This window comes from Dasypus novemcinctus, chromosome 30 (genome assembly GCF_030445035.2).
Source record: "Dasypus novemcinctus isolate mDasNov1 chromosome 30, mDasNov1.1.hap2, whole genome shotgun sequence".
NCBI lineage: Eukaryota > Metazoa > Chordata > Mammalia > Cingulata > Dasypodidae > Dasypus > Dasypus novemcinctus.
In genome coordinates, this window is record NC_080702.1 from 39,949,532 (window position 1) to 39,966,906 (window position 17,375).

General features: G+C 38.6%; 1 pseudogene; it reads left to right on the top strand.

Moving 5' to 3' along the window:
* Positions 1-17,375, top strand: part of LOC131276826 (vomeronasal type-2 receptor 116-like) — a 57,939-nt pseudogene that overhangs the window by 21,097 nt on the left and 19,467 nt on the right.

Below are 17,375 nucleotides of genomic sequence, written 5' to 3' on the forward strand. Positions count from 1 at the left end.
ATAATTGACAGTTCAAAATTGAGCATGAAGCTCTCGCTCTCTCCACTGGGCCCAAACTCTGGCTGTCTTCTCCCCATCTTGGATCACTATGCAAGTAAGCCTGGGGATTTATAACCTACAAAGTGGGATTGCAGTCTTTAAATCAGCCCTCCTCATCACTTTTTAGGCTTTGCCTCTCTACCTGGGACCCCTGAACTGTTATTTTCTCCCATTTCTCTTCCTTCCTACCTGAATAAATTACTGGACTAGCTCACCTGACCAGCTCTTGCAATTCATTTCTGCAGCATAGTCAAGAACCTAAACAAAATCTGGTGACATATTTGGTGAGCCCATCCACGAGTTTATTGCCGAGTGAAACTATAGCCTGCAGCTTGTTTGAAGCCTTCCTTTTTTTTTTTTTTCATTTTAAATGGGTTAGCCTATGAGCCCCCATTGGATGAAATCCCAGAAGGGAAGGGGCTGGGGCATTGGAACTCACTGTGTCCATGCCACAAGCCTGGGCTTGTTACATCTGACCCCAGCGGGGTGGTCTGGGGTACAAAACAGGAGCACACTGCCCTATGATGCTCTTTTAAGTAATTTTAGCAGCTGTCGGCTCTGCCCTTGGGGCTGGCGACCATTGTCTTCTCCTACTCTCTACCCTATGTGGTGCACAGCAGTAATGGGGAGCCTGGGGCTTCTGGGGCCCACAACTTTGCAGGCCTGTCCAGTGGCAGGCAGTGCCAAAATGGATGCTGTGGAAGTTCCCTTTCCCCAGGGTGGTCACAAGCCAGGATACTTTTGCTTGTTTAACCTTAACCCATGTTTTTACCTTTCCACTTCTTGCTACTGAATTTCTCTTTACAGATTTTTGTTAGATGCTTTGGAATGTCTTAAAAACAGTGAAACTGGGAAGCAACCTTTGCTAGAAAGGAAGCCATTGCCTCAAGGCACCAAGGCCTATTAGATAGCACCATTAATCTCTAATCAGTTAATGACCGTTATTTTATTTTATATTTTAATTGTATTTTTGAGAATACATAGATCACAAAAATGTTACATTAAAAAATATGAGATTTCCATATACCCCACATCCACTGAACCAACTCCTCCCACATCAACCACCTTTTTCATCATTGAGAGATATTCATTTCATTTGATAAACACATTTTGGAGTATTGCTGCAATGCTAGGAGAATATTTACATTGTAGTATACACTGTCTCCCAGGATATTCAGTGGGTTATCGCAGAATATAATGTTCAGCATCTGACCATGAATATCATTTAGGACAAATCCAAGTCCAGAAAATGCCCACACATCACATCTATTCTTTCCACTCCCTCCGTTCAGCAACTACTTTGGCCACAGTCTCCACATCAATGATATAATTTCTTCCATTGCTAAGGTCATAATTTTTCTATAGTGGAACACCAGTAAGTCCATTCTTATATATTTTATTCCTCCACCCAGTGGACCATGGGATGCTGACCTCCACTCCACCTCTATATTGAGAGGGAGCTAAGATCCCACATGGTTGATGGATGCAAATCTCCTGCTTTCAGTTTTAGGCACTCTTGGTTAACCGGTATTGTGGTTGAATATCTTCACCTCCTTGTTAGCTGACCTGCGTAAGACCAACGGACTGGAGACTAGGAGGTGCAGCACTGCTGAAGCTCAGGGCTCAGCTGGCACACGACCAGTCCAAAGATTCAAGTCTCCTGAGTATACACCAACTCCAGTGCCAACCACAGGTTCTGTAAGAGTAACAGAAGAGGCATGTATAGAAAGATCACATTGGAGTCCTTCTCCATCACACTCAGGAGCACAAATTCCAGATTATGGCCCACTGACAAGGCACTGAACTCCAGAGCCAACTGCCATGATCATAGAACCTGTGTATCACCATAGCCTCCAGGAGCACCAGTACCTGGGGTTGTATCCGCTTTGTCAGTGTCTGAGATTCTGCTGAGTCATGCATAAGTGTAACCCTTCTGATATCCTCCCAACTCTCTTTTGAAGACTCTTAACAATATAAACTTATTTGTCTTTACCATTTCCCCAATTATTCAAGGTCTTTTTCTAGTTGCATCACAAGTTATTGATTGGGGTTAAACCCTCAGCACTAAGGAGGCTTATCCCCAGGAGTCTTGTCCCATGCTGGAGGGAAGGTAATGCATTTGCATGCTGAGTTTGGCTTAGAGAGAGGCCATGTTTGAGCAACGTGGAGGTTCTCATTAGGTAATTCTTAGGCACTCTGCAACTCTAGGCATAGTTCATGTTTCAGACACACAGGTTCATAAGTATTGTCATCAATATCAAGAACTCATCATTGGGCCATCCTTCCTTGTTGGACTTTGCCATTGCTCTTGGGGGATTGTTGTTGTTCTTTTGGGGAATGTGAGAGAGCTCCCCTGGCTTGAAACTCTGTACTCCCTCTGTTGTCATTTGGAACTTTGGCTACTATGAAAATACCCAAAGAATCTTCAAATATTTTTGTATACCATATGCTGGGAAATTATCAGTCAGTAAAATCTTAAAACTAGGACTGAGTGTAAGACTTCTGGAGGGATATGGATAATACGTTTTCTGACTCTTCTCCATGGAAGGAACAGTATTTAATTTGGAAGGCATCTCATCTATTCGATTGGTCTTCCAAGTTCAAATGGCCCCAGGAATGCCTGGAACCAGGGACTCTGTTATGATCAGAGTAGCAAGAATCAGAAAGTAGTCAAATATTTCCTGAGATTAAACTCAAAAACTTCTGTTTGGGTAATCATGCGGTCAATCAAAGACCCTGAAATATCAGAGATGATGAGAACCAGAGTAGTAAACTGTGAAGAGTCCCATTGCTTGGCCCTTCCATTTAAAGGACAGCCAAATATCCCCTGAGACTTATCTCACACACTTCTGAATGCTCAGAATATCTCCCACCAGCTCATCTTGGGTACACTGAACTGAAGCATCAGATATCCCCCAAGATTTATGTCACCTGTAAGGATGCCTCTAGGCTAGGCAGGCTCTGAGAGTTGAAATTTTCAGTATGCTGGGACAGGGGATCAGCTTCAAATTGTGTGGAGTGGTGAACATTTCAGGCAGAATAGTACTCTGGGATGCCAGATTGGTGGCTAAAAGATGATTCTTCATTCTTCCTAGAATAATGGGCACAACTGCTAGCATACCAACACATTCCCCATAGGAGTCTCTTTTCAGGAATCAGGAAATTCTGCCTCCTGCTGGCCTACATGGCCCCAATATAGCGAAGAGCAGCCTCTGTAAATGACCCTGAATTCCACTTAAACCCATGTAAGAAAAGAAGACAGATAGATCTGATGTCCAGAAAGCTCAAGTCATGTCTCCTTAAAGAAATGAAAAATTAAACCTCAATCTTCTATTAGTTTAAACTCAGTTGTGCCTATGAAAGTTACGAATAGAGACCAACATCCAGACCAGTTAATAAGAATCTCCTGGACAATAAGAAAACTCACGTGCCATCAGTTGAGATCAAAGAGCTTCTAGAAATGCTAAAGTTATAAATATTTTGTTTGTATGTGTGCTTAACCTTGCATTCACCTATGAAATCTGTGTTTAACATTGTCAGTTTACTTGTGTCTTGGAAATCAGATTTGGGGTTTACCTGTTAAAAATTGAGTAATGGTGAAAGGTCACCTAATTACAAGCCTTTAAATGTCAATACTGTCTTGGGAGTGGATTTAATGTATAAATCACAAGTGGAATTTATTTAATTGCTAGTTGTGGTTAAGTATAAGGAATTTGAAAAAGCCTCTTCTAAACTGAAGCATTTAAATGCCCATTTCTAAGAGCCATTATTAGCTAGAAACAGCAAAAAGTAACTTCATAGCAGTAAAATCTGTCTGGATGTCACCTTGATTGCTTATTCAAGTGGTGGTATTAAAAAAGTTTCCTTGATTCCATTGGAAATCTTGTTTTCTTTTTTTTTTTTTTAAGAAAGGAGTAGTTTTTCCTCTACTGCTAAAATAAAATACCTGCTAAATAATGTCTTCATGGTAGAAGTGTAAAGGTAAAAATCAAAGTATTAAATCTTCACTTGATATGTAATGCATTGTATACAAAGTTTTTAAAAAGTATAAAAATCAAGAGATGAACTTCAGCATTGTCAAATTTTCTTGTGCTTTCAAAAAACTCCCTTGATACACTGCAGGTTTCCTCTCCATTTGAGTTTTTGGTTAAGTTATTCACTGATCCCTAAAGTAATAAAATCATCTACTACATCTCTGGTTGTGCTCCTAAAGTCAATGGAGACTACATTGCAGTTTCAAACTCCTGCAGCAGCCAGTGATGGCTCAGTACAGACAAATGTACAATGGATATCACCTCCAGATTGGCATTGTTTCATAGTACTGAAGGGTGCTACACACCAGGCAGGTGGAATACAGGAACCTACCTTCCTAGCTTCTCCCTAAGGTCAATGATGGTGCAACTTGTTGGCTCTGTGAAGGACATACCAAGTGGAACAATGATCACCACAGTACTGTGAGTAGAAGTTAAACATAACTGGCATTATTGCCTGATCCCATGGAGATATAAGATGTAAGGTATTGCAAACCTGAAACATATACTTGTTAATTGCACCTCAAAGAGAAACTTATGAATTGGATAGTACATTAATTAGTATTAAGTACTATACCTAATCCCATTCTAGATATAAATTTAAGAGGTTCCCATGTACCCCAATCCCCACCTCCCAGCCTCAAAAAAAATGACCTCTTTCTTTAGGGTGGCACTTTCATTTCATTTGATGAATTCATTTTGGAGCACTGATACACCACATGAATTATTAGTTACATTGCAATTTACACCCCCCCCCCCAGGCCCATTCAGTGGGTTAAGGATATATATATATAATCCCCGTGTCTGTCCCTGCAATATCATTGAGGACAATTCCAAGACCCGAAAATACCCCAATATCAAAACTCTTCTTCACTCTCCCTGCCTTCAGCACCTCCTGTGGCCCTCGTCTCCACATAAATGATACAAATTCTTCCATTGCTATAGTCACAGTGATTCTAGCATAGAATACCAATAAGTCCACTCTAATCCACATTTATTCCTCCATCCTGTAGACTGAGGGAGGGTGATGTCCACTCCACCTCTAAATTGAGAGTGGGCTTAGACCCCACATGGTTGATGGATGTGATTCTCCTGCTTGCAGTTGTAGACACATTGGGTCACTGGTGTGCTGGTTGTCCATCCTCCCCTCCCTGTTAGCTGACCTGGGTAAGTCCAATGAAGCAGAGAGTCAGTGTTGCAGCTCTGCTGAGGGTCAGGGTCCAGCTGGCACATGTCCTATTCATGTCCACAAATTCCAAAATAGTGTCCAATAGCACGGCACGGAACTCCAAGGCTATCTGCCATTACCCTAGGACTTGGTTGTCTCTGCAGCCTTCGGGGGAACCACTTCCTGGGGTTATATCTCCATTCAGTTTCTCTGGGATCCTACTGAGACATGCATAAGCAAATCCTTTGATGACCTCCTAATTTATTTTGAGGTCTCTTAGCAATATAACTCATTTGCCTTTACCATTTTTATTCAAGTTGTTTTCAACTTTCATCATTAGGTAATGATTGACAGTAATCCCTCAGTCCCAGGGAGGCTCATCACCAGTAGTCATGACCCATGCTGGGGGAAATGTATTGCATTAACATGCTGATTTTTTGCTTAGACAGTGGCCACATTTGAGCAAAATGGAGGCTCTCAGGAGGAAACTCTTACACACCTCGCAACCCTAGGCCTAGTTGAAATTTAGAAATATTTTTTATTATCATTTTTTAAAGACACATGTAAAGCATATAATGTTACAATAAAAAATATAAGAGGTTATCATATACCCTCCTCTCCACACTCCCACTCCTCCTACATCAACAATTTCAAGCACAGACTCATAAGCATAATCATCAGTATCAAGGACCCATCACTGAAACTTTCTTTTTCACTGCTCTTTGCCCTTGTACTTGGGGGATTGCTGCTCCTCCATTGGGGAGTGCAACAGAGATTCCCAGAATGGGACCTCAGCACTCCCTTAGTTGTCCTGTGAAACTCTACCTCTTATGTCATAACCCATCAACATCCAAACATATCTACATATCCTATATGCATGCCTTGGAAAATTCCCTCCAACACATGCATCCCCATCAAGGACATGCCCCATCTGTGCTCCTCCCGTGACAGAGTTGAAAACCCCTGTAATCCAAAACTTCTTAAAAAAATGAAGCCTAATATCTTGCCAAATTCAATTAAGAGGAAAATGCAATGGTAATGATAGGTTAAAGATTAGAATTAGAATATATAACAATTTAGAAAAACTAAAATAAAGTAAAAAATGAACTGGAATAATAAAAGAATGAAAAATATTATAAGAAAATTTTTGATGTTTTCCCTTTCATCACTGTAATAGGTTTTGCCCTGTATGTACAGTGGCAAGGCAATCTCTTCCGTTTCTTCCTCAGTGTCTCCATTTTTTTGTGTGTGTCTTCAAAAAAGTTTTAGGTCACAGTAAAGCCATATATAGACCATAGGGGACTCCCACGGGCTCAATATCAAACCCATTTCCCCCTTCCCGAGAAATGATCTTTATACATGTGAATGTTACATTTGATGCGACTGATGTACAGATATTGAAACACAGATAATAATCATAGTTTCAATATTGTTTGCATTATTGTATACATTTTAGACTGCACACTCATAAAATTTTGGTTACATAATGGTTTACATTATAGTCTACATTTTTATAAATTTTTGGTGATATTTATATATTTATTTACTTCTATTTTTTAAATTTTTTATCTTTTTAAAAGATAAATAGATCTAACAAAATGTAACATTAAAAAATATAAGGGGCTTCCAGATGCCCCACTCCCCACACCCGCCACTCATCCCACATCAACTTCTTTCAGGATAAATGAGTTTACATGGCCATGAGTCTCCAAAAAGAGCTGGGAGGTTATCAGAGGAGTTGCCCTTATGCACACCTCAGCAGATTCTCAGAGACAGATAAAATAGATACAACCCTAAGCATTGGTTCTTCTGAGGGCTCCAGAGACCCACAGATGCTTTTGTCATGGAAGATGGAGTTCAGTGTCATGTCATTTGGCCCTACTTTGGAGTTTGTGTTTCTGTGTGATGGAACTGGACTCAGAGGTGATTTTTGTCCACAAGTCTCTCCTGTTACTTTTACCAGAATTGTAGTTCATGCTGGGGTTTAATGTATACCCAGGGTTCCTGAATCTCTGGACTGACCATGTGATAGCCAGGCACTGAGCCTCAACAGACTTGTAACTCCTACACTCTGGTTGATTGGACTTACCCCACTCAGCTAACAAGGAGGTGAAGAAGGTCAACCATCACACAGGGAGCCAAGAGTGCCTACAACTGAAAGCAGGAGGATTGCATGCAGCATCCATGGGGATCTAAGCCCACTCTTGATATAGATGTGGAGTGGAGACACCATTCCAAGGTCCACAGGATGTAGGAATAGAGTATGAATTAGAGTGGACTTACTGATATTCTATTCATGAACTGTTGTGATTAGTAATTGAAGAAACTGTGGCATTGGTGTGGAGAAAGTGGCCATGGTGGCTGCTGGGGGTAGGGAGTGGGAGGATGAGATGAGATGTGGGGGAATTTGTGGGACTTGGAGTTGTCCTGGGTGAGGCTGCAGGGACAGTTACCGGACATTGTATGTCCTCCCACGGCCCACTGGGTGGGCTGTGGGAGAGTGTGGGCTATGGTTTGGACCATTGACCATGAGGTGCAGCCGTGCTCAGAGATGTATTCACCAAATGCAATTAATGTCTCATGATGATGGAGGAGATTGTTGTTTTGGGGGGAGGAGTGGGGTCAGGGGGGTGGGGTATATGGGGACCTCGTATTTTTCTAATGTAATATTAAAAAAATAAAGAAAAAAATAAATTTAAAAAATTAAAAAAACAGAAAAACACAGCTCAACGATTTATGGAAACATTGTTCCTATAATGCTCATTCCAGGAACTTTGAGCTCATCTAATTCCAACTACTAACTCAGATGTTCCTCTAGAGTTCAGGAAGATACACAGATGAACGGAGATTAAACGGCCTAGTCACTCCTTATTAATGAAAAAAAATTAGAAAAAATGCTAATCATATTCATAGCTCACAAAACCAGATTTCTGATTCTTTTTTTAACCTTTAGCATTAATATAGTACCAACTTCAGTGTCATCTCGGGCAAAACACTCACTTCCCCTGCTCTTCAACCTTCCTATCTTTGAAAGGAAGATAAAAGCATTTTTCAGGCTAAATCACCACACATTTTGAGGTAAAGCTCATATGTTGTAACTGAAAGTGTTTTGTAAACTTTAAGGTGCTACTCTAATATCATAGCAAAAGATGACAGGGTGTGCCCAGGTACAGGGTAATTGGTATTCCTATCATTTATAATGTGCCAGAGATAGAAACAGGAACGGGGGAGCCAAGTAAAATTCTCCTCAGTTAAATATGTGCCAAGGTGAAAGAGAGCAAAGAACTTTTCTATCTTTCCTGGTAAACAGAAAAGGAAGGTGGTAAAGAGAATATTTGCTAATAAAGTGGTTAGCCAATAGAGGAGTGGGTGATTAAATAGTCTACAGTCATTGTTTTAAAATGTATGTAAATGTGTACAAAATGTCAGCTCTAGAATATACCTTCATGTAATGAGCAATGAACCGTGTAAGTATTTCAATAAATCCTAATTTCAGATCTGTAAAAAGAAAATATAGTACCAACTTTGCTGTTGCTTCAAAAATATTACAGTTGTGTTCTTAAGTATATTCCATATAATATATTATTTGTATGTTCCGATTGTATCAGCACATTCTTAAAAATGTGTAGAAGTCCATTCCTCCTTTTATATTATTAACCACAATTCTCATCTCCTTCCAAAATCATTTTTATACATTCCCAATATCATCCTCCAGCTGTCCTCCATATAACGATAATTTCACTTGACTACTTGTTTCAGCCACATTCATTCCACAAATCAGTGTTTCTTACATTCATTATTTGTAGCCATCAATTGCCACCATTACCACCTATTTATATTTTACCTGATTAAACATTCTACATACATCCCACATTCCATCTGCCACCAACCTATACTTCACAGTTCCACTCCAGAAGTCAACTCATTGTATTTAGATCATATCAGTGAGACCATAAAATATTCTTCCTTTTGTGTCTGAATTTGTTCAACCTAATATTCTGAAAGTTCCTGCTTGTTGTCATGTGCTTATCCAATTGATTTCTTGGTACAGCGGAATAATAACCCAATGTATGAATATATTACATTTTGTTTATCCATTCATCAGTTGATGGACACTTACATTGTTTCCATCTTTTAGCAATTATGAATAATATAATTGTACTATTAATTATAACCCATAGATTCCTTTACGGTTCACTATAGTGCACAGTCTTATCATTGCTTACCTTTAATTTGTATTTTAGCAACATATATACTACCAATATTTCCCCTATTACTCCACATTCAGTTATATAATTTATGAATGTTGATTATATTCACAAAGTTGTGTTACCATCATGACTATACATTAACAAATCTAATTAAGTGAACTTTTGAGGCTCAAGTTTCTTTTTCAGTCTGTTCCTATTCTGCTCTACATGGATGATTTACTTAACATGAATTTACTCTTTTTCCTTTTGCATTTATTTTTTTCTCTGTTATCATAAACATTTCATTAAAAAATATAGGAGGTCTGCATATACTCCCACCCCCCTCATCCCACTCCTCTCACATCAACAACCTCTTTCAACATTGTGTGGCACATTCATTGCATTAGGTGAATACATTTTGGAACACTGCTGCACCACTTTGCAGCTTACATTCTCCCCAGTCCACCCAGTGGGCCATGGAAGGACATAAAATGTCTGGTATCTGTTCCAGCAGTATGACCCAGGACAACTCCAGGTCTTGAAATTTCCCCCACTTCATATTTCTTCTTCCCCTTCCCTACACTCAGCAGCTACCGTGGTCACTTTCTGCACATCAATTCTTCAATTTCTTCCATTACTGATCACAATAGTTCCATTGTAGAATATCAGTAAGTTCATTCTAATCCACACTCTATTCCTCCATCCTGTGGACAATGGGATGGTTGTGTACACTCCACTTCTATATCGAAAGGGGGCTTAGATTCCACATGGTTGACAGATGCAATTCTCCTGCTTGCAGTTGTAGGCACTCTCAGCTCCCTGGTGTGGTGGCTGACCTACTTCACCTCCCTGTTAGCTGACCAGGGTAAGTCCAGGAACGGGATGATAGGAGTTGAAAGTCTGCTGAGCCTCAGGGTCCAGCTGCCACATGGACAGTCCAGAGATTCATGTCTCCTGAGTATACATCAAACCCAGCACCAACCACAGGTTCAGTGAAAGTGACAGAAAAAGCATGCATAGAAAGGTTACATCTGAGTCCAACTCCATCAAACTCTGGAACACAAACTCCAAATTAGGGCCATCTCACATGGCACTGAACTCCAGAGCCATCTGCCATGACCATAGAAGCAATAGGTCTCTGTAGTCCTCAGGAGAACCAGTACCTGGGTTCTATCTACTTTGGCTGTCTCTGGGATTCTGCTGAGGGGTGCATATGTGTGGCTCCTTTGATGACCTCCCGACTCATAGACATATAATCTCATTTGTCCTTTCATGCTCCCCTTTTTATTCAAGGTCAAAAAGCAGATTTTAACACCTGACATTACCTGTAGGTTGAGATATTCCTCTTGTCTGAGTTGACCCTTTATTCAAGGTCTTTTCCTAATTGCATCACCAGCCGGTGCTTGCCTACCATGAAGTTTGACAACTGTAATTTTGTATTGTATTTTAAGTTCAAGTAACATCATCCAATTTATTTTTCTTTTAAAATTTTTTGGCTATTTGGGGCCCCTTACACTTCCAAATATATTTGATAATTTGCTTCTCCAAGTCTGTTTATAAGTTGTTGGAAATTTATTGGAATTGGGTTAAATCTATAAGTCAATTTGGAAATGACTGACATCTTAATTATATTTAGTCTTCCAATCAGTCAATATGAAATATGCTTTCATTTGTTTAGGTCCTATTTCACTTGCTGTAGGGATGCTGTGTAATTTATGCCTACAAGTTCTTTACATCTTGCTTAAGTTTATTCCTAGATATTTAATTCTTTTAATTGCTATTGGAAATAGAATTTTTAAAATTTCATCTTCAGGTTTCTCATTACTGTTGCACAGAAAAACTGATTTTTGCCTCTTGCTCATATATGCTGCCACTTTACTGCACTGTTTAATCATCTCTAGTGGCTATGCTGCAGATTTTTTTTTTTTTTTGGCTTTCAACATATAGAATCATTGCATCTGCAATTAATGAAAGTTTGTCTTTTCCAAAACTGGATGCCATTTATTTGTTTTTCTTGTCTAAGTGCTCAAGGAAGTACTTCTAATGCAATGGTAACCATGAGTGGGACAGTGGCATTTTTGTCTTGTTTTCAGATCATAGAGAGGAAGCCTACAGCCTTTCATCATAGGGTATGATGATAGCTATGGGGTTTTCTTATAGGCTCCTTATCATGGTGAGGAAGTTTCCATCTAATCCTATCTTTTGAGGTGGTTTTATCAAGAAGGAGGCTGTGTGTTGTTAAATGTCTTTTCTGCATCTGTTGAGATGGTCATGTGATCATAGACTGAGTCGGGTAATGTTCCCTCTTCTCAAAACTTGAAAAATTTTAGGCAGGATAAGTATTACTTCTTTCTGGAATGATTGATATAGTTTGCCCATCCTTCCATCTGGTCCTGTGATTTTCTTGATAGACAGAATTTTATCACTCTTTCAATCACATTGCTGGTGATTGGACTGCTCAGTTCTTGAATTTCTTGAATTTCTTCTTTCATCAATGTAGTTTGATGTGCCTTTCTAGAAATCTGTACCCTTCATCTAAATAGTCCATATTAATGGCATAATTTTTTTTCAATATATCCTCTTATAATACTCTGTTTCTTTGGGATCAGTGGTGATATACACTCTCTCATTTCTGATTTTATTTATTTGCATCAACTCCCTTTTTTTCTTTCCTATCCTACCTAAGGGATTTTCAATTTTATAATTTTTTTCAAAGAATCATTTTTCATTTTCTTTATTCTTTCTAATTTTTCTTAATCTCAATTTCATTTAATTCTGCTTTATTCATTATTTCTTTCTGTCTGCATGCTTTGGGATTTGATAGTTGTTCTTTTTCTACTTCCTCAAGCTGTGTAGTTAAGGTTTTGTTTTTGGCTGTTTATTTTTTAATGTACTTATTTAAGGCAATGAGCTGCCTTCTTAGCACTAATTTAGCTGCAACCAATACATTCTATGTTTTTTCTCATTTTCATTTGTGGTAGTTACTATTTATCTGCTGAGTTCCTCCAAGTCAAACTGATTGTGTAAGCGTGTGTTTAACTTCCATATAATTTTTCTAATTATGTTCTCGACCCTTTTTGATTTCCAGCTTCATTTCACAGTAGTCAGAAAAAGTGCTTTGTGTAATTTCAATATATCTAAATTTATTGAGACTTGCTGTATGTGCTTGCATTTGTCTCCCCAAGTTTGAGGAAATTGAAATTGTTCTGCATGAATTTTCAAAGACAGATACAAACCATTATAAATGTCAAAATTCACAAAATTGTATGGTGCAAATTGAAAACCATATTGCAAACTATAGACTGTGGTTTGTAGCAATGCTTCTGTATGAATTCACCAATTGGCATAACTGCTCCATACTAATGAAAGATGCTATTGATATTGGAAAATATGAATGGGGGCGGTAGAAGGGCACATGGATACCCTCCATGTTTCTGCTCTAACATTTCTATAATCTAAAACTTCTTAAAAATAAAGTAAAAAATAACTCCAAGCTCACACACTGAAAACTCTATTTAAACCTGATTCAGAAGATTTCAAGGTTCTTATCTTCCTTTCAGATTCTAGAGCTATCACTTTTCTAAAAAAAATGCCTTGCTCCATATTCATAAACTTTTTCCACAGTCACTTGTCAATGCTTGGAGTCTCAATCACTGATACCACTCTCTTCCACATAAGCATCCTTTAGATTATCTAGAACCAAGCAACAAGTTCTTCTTGGCAAAGTAGTGTAAGTGAAATTTCAGCCACAAAGCCAGGATTTAAGAAGAGAAAAATGTGATTACATGGTAGGTCTTCTTCTGTCCATCATGTATTGGAAAAGGAGACATTGCTCCTCAATATTACCAGGGAAGGTTCACCTGGATATGATTGCATTTTCCTTTTGATAGCTCTTTCTTCCAATTTTGAACTCTTGGACAACAAACATAAATGCAATCTTGGTCATAATGTCCATCCCTACATATCCTCAAATATTGCAAAGAACTTACCAGCCTCTATGACTAGAAAAAGGCCACACTGGAGCACAGTGATATGTGTCCTTCACTCCTACCTGGAATGTATAAGGAATAAGTCCTTGTTGTCTGTTTAGGTTGTCTGTTTGTTTCTAGGGCTTTGTCAGCTCTACTATCCGTAGGCTTAGGGATCATTACTACCTCTAGTCAGAGGAGGCAAGCTTGAGTGTGGTAGACCATAAATTTGTGCGGTATTCCCAAAACTTAAAATCCCTGCCTTGTAAGGGTATGGGCCTGCATGATGGTCACATCTTCAAATTCCCTTCCAAGTCAGTTGCCTTAAGTCTTTTACTTTTTACATCGTGGTAATAGAAATCTATCATTGCCTGTGTCATCAATGTTTGATGTCGTAGAGTGTAGGGGATGCTTTCCTGATATGTTTCTCTGCCTTATGTTAAGAAAAGACAAGAGTTTCTTACGTAAGGCCATGTTTCCCCAAAAGTACAAATATCTGAGGAAACCAATCTGGAGGTGGAGGAATGAATCAATATAACTTGCTAACCTATGGGTTTAGGATGCTTTATAAGGACTGAAGGTTGTCACATTTTAGGAATCATAATGCTAATGCACATTTATTTTAACATTGTCCTTAAGCTACTGATTTCCAAGATTTGAATTTAGCATGACTGTTGCTTATCCAGGCAGTGACACATTGATTTGTGGGTGGCTGTGATCCATTGTATGGCATGAAGGCTTATGTCTGCCATATCGGGTGTATTGTGTGGCTACTCTGGGCCCTACATGTTTTAGGCTGCCCATCTTTATGGGCTCTGGAGTGCATGATTCCAGGATGCTCTTGCCTAAATCTTGACAAACATGAGTCCTTCATGACACAGCATTGTTCTCATGCAATGAACACCAATTCATTGACTAGACCTGCTGCACTGACAAAGGTTAGACTAAATTGCCTGGAGAGAAGGTTGTCCCTGGAGCCTTATTATCCGTGGACTTGATGATATCATAGCACCTATGGGTGAAGAGGATAATCCAAACATGTTTTCAACCATTGGTTTCCACCTGGGTGCAGGACCTCAGATGCAGAGCCCAAGGGCAAAATATGTTCCAGTTCCCCCTATTGTCTTTGAGGATATGGAAAAGATGAATAAAAAGACGTCATTCCAGGAATTAGATTTCCCTTTCCAGGTCATAATAATATCCAGCACAAACATCCATGTGTGTGTGTGTGTGTGTGTGTGTGTGTGTGTGTGTATATATATATACACACACATATATATATATACTTCAGGCTACAGATTCTCCATTTCAGCTCTGTCTGCTAAATCCTGTGCACAGACTTAAAGCTTTGGCTCTGATTCAGGGAGACATTTCTGTGATGTACCCATTTATTTTCATTTTCCTGCTCCTTTATCTTCCCCTCTCAGCATGGCGATTGACTGATCCTGCCTGCTTCATCAGAATGAAACCCAGTGTATTTAAGGAAGGAGATCTGATTATAGGTGGTTTTTTCCCCCTTTATACATTTATAACATACGATGGGAGCACCAAACCCAACAAGGAAGTCTATATGAAGCGGTAAGTGCTTTTGAACTCATTTTCTGCTTGATTATTACAATGAAAACTGCCTAGGGAATTTGCAGGTGGCTTGATCAACATACTCCACGTTACCTGTCCTCTCCATCCCACTTGCTATTCACATCCCAGAATGTAATTTATTTTTTCTGTTTCTACTGGAAATTTTTCTGTGGGAATGAATATTATATTTTTCTTCCTTTTAGTTCATTTCCAGTGCTGGAATCCAAGTGAGACAACCTCTCCAAAAAACTACACCCTCCTTGCCTTTCCCTCTGCTTCTGCACCACAAGCAGTGGATCAAGTGATATTCTTTAGAAATGCAATCCACTGGTGTTAGAGCTTTGCTAAGTGGTTACAGGAAAATATGTCTGTTCCCCAAACAATGGTTTGCACATTTTTCTTTCCCCATGAGTATAGATGCTAATAATCTTACCAAGATGCCCCAGATACCTGTGTCCCCCATGCATGGACAGACTTCTTAAAACAGGCATCTGACTACTGTTTGAAATATCTCTGTATCATCACCTGTCAGGGTTCCTTCATGCATCCTCCAGCTGCCTGCCAGTCTAGGGATAAGAGATGAATGATTTGTGAGATATTTTCCGCTCCAGCTTCATTCTCATTCATGTGGGCATTTAAATTACTTTGCTTTGTAGATTTCTGTGACTGCAAGATCTATATCTGACGGTCTAATTAATGAATTGATGAAATGAAACTTCAAGGGAACACGTTTCAATAAAATTGATTAAAAAATTTCCGGGGATTCCAGCAAATAGTTTCTGCTCACGTGAGAATAAGGAGTTTCACACAATAAAATAATGGGTTAATGCTTTTTTGAAAGTGCCAGATACATATGATTTGCAAGAAGCTGAGCAAAATTTTGACAGGGGATGGAAAGATTAGGAATTTGAGACCTTTTTCTCCTTTGAAAAATTTTGCAACTAAGTTTTCTTTCTTTTCATTTCTGGATATTTGTCTGCCTATCTTTCATTCTTTAATACTCCTCCAATGCTTCCCTGCTTATTTCCTCTTCATAATTTTCAAAACATATTTGTCCCATTGTTGTCAATGTCTTTGATGTACACACCTAATTCTGAAGGAGGCTGGTGATTGCTGTTTTTCAGTGCAGTTCAACTTGTTTCATTCAGGGACATTTTGACATGAATTTCCTGGTGTAGAAGGCCAGATTTTCTCATGTGTCCCATCTTGTTTTAAGAACACTTTAATGCCGAGGGACAGAGTGGTGTTGTGTCTGACAGAGTAGGAGGCACTAACTGCTTCCCTTCTTACACTCTGCTGGGCACTCAAACCACCTCAGGAAAATATACACCTTGACAGATTTGTTTTTTTTTTTTTTTTAATTTTTGTCTGAAATTAAATCCCGATGTGACAGTAATATGCACTTGCAAATATATAAGATTTTTTCACCTGGGAGTCATATTCACTAGTCTCAGCAGGCACAGTGCTCACTGCTCACAAGCTTGGAGGGTGTGATGATTTGCCTTTCAGGATTTTGACCATTTTTTCTATTCATGTACAGGCTTTTTCACCTTTTAAGAATATTTTTCTTATTGGAATTAACAAGAACTTGCTCATTAAAAATTCATTTTATTTTGTTCTTGCTTGTTTTAAATATTTTTCTATAACATATGTTGAAGTAAAAAAGAGCATGAAATTTCACTTAAAGTAAAATTTAGGTGTGATTTCTTTTATTCTGTGTGCCTTTTTGGTCAGGTCTCCCTAGTCTACGGTTTGAAAAATAGATGTGCTAATTTTACTATTTAATTTTTCCTCTGAGACTTGGAAAGATTTTGCCTCAAGTATGAATTAGATAACATCAATTCTATATTCCAAAATTATTTACTTTCACCACTAGTCAAACAGGTCATTATTCTTGTACTGTTTTTCAAGACCAGCTTGATAATGCATGGAAGAGTCACTTAAACACAGATTGTTTCTCCATTTTATATTCTGTCCTGGTGCTATATCCATATCTTCAATTCTATTTAAAATATTTTGCCTAATAAAAAATTGCAACTATTGGTTTTTCTGTCATATTCTCCCCTTAGCATTCTCAATTATTTTCACTAATTTCCTGAACTTACCATGCTTCCAGAAAACCTCTTAAGCCATATTAACATTACCTTATAAATATCTCAATGAATTTTTAAAATAGTTTATACTAATATACAAATCATCCAAATTTTCCATTTTAAGCACTGTTAAGTGTACAATACAGTGGTATTAATGATATTCACATTTATTGTGCTGTCATCACCAATATCCATTACCCAAAGGTTTTAATCATCTCTAATAGAAAACCCTCACCCACTAAAAAATAATTCCCTTTCTCCTTCTCATCCTCTGGGCCCTGTAACTTGTAATGTTTAATTGTTTTAAC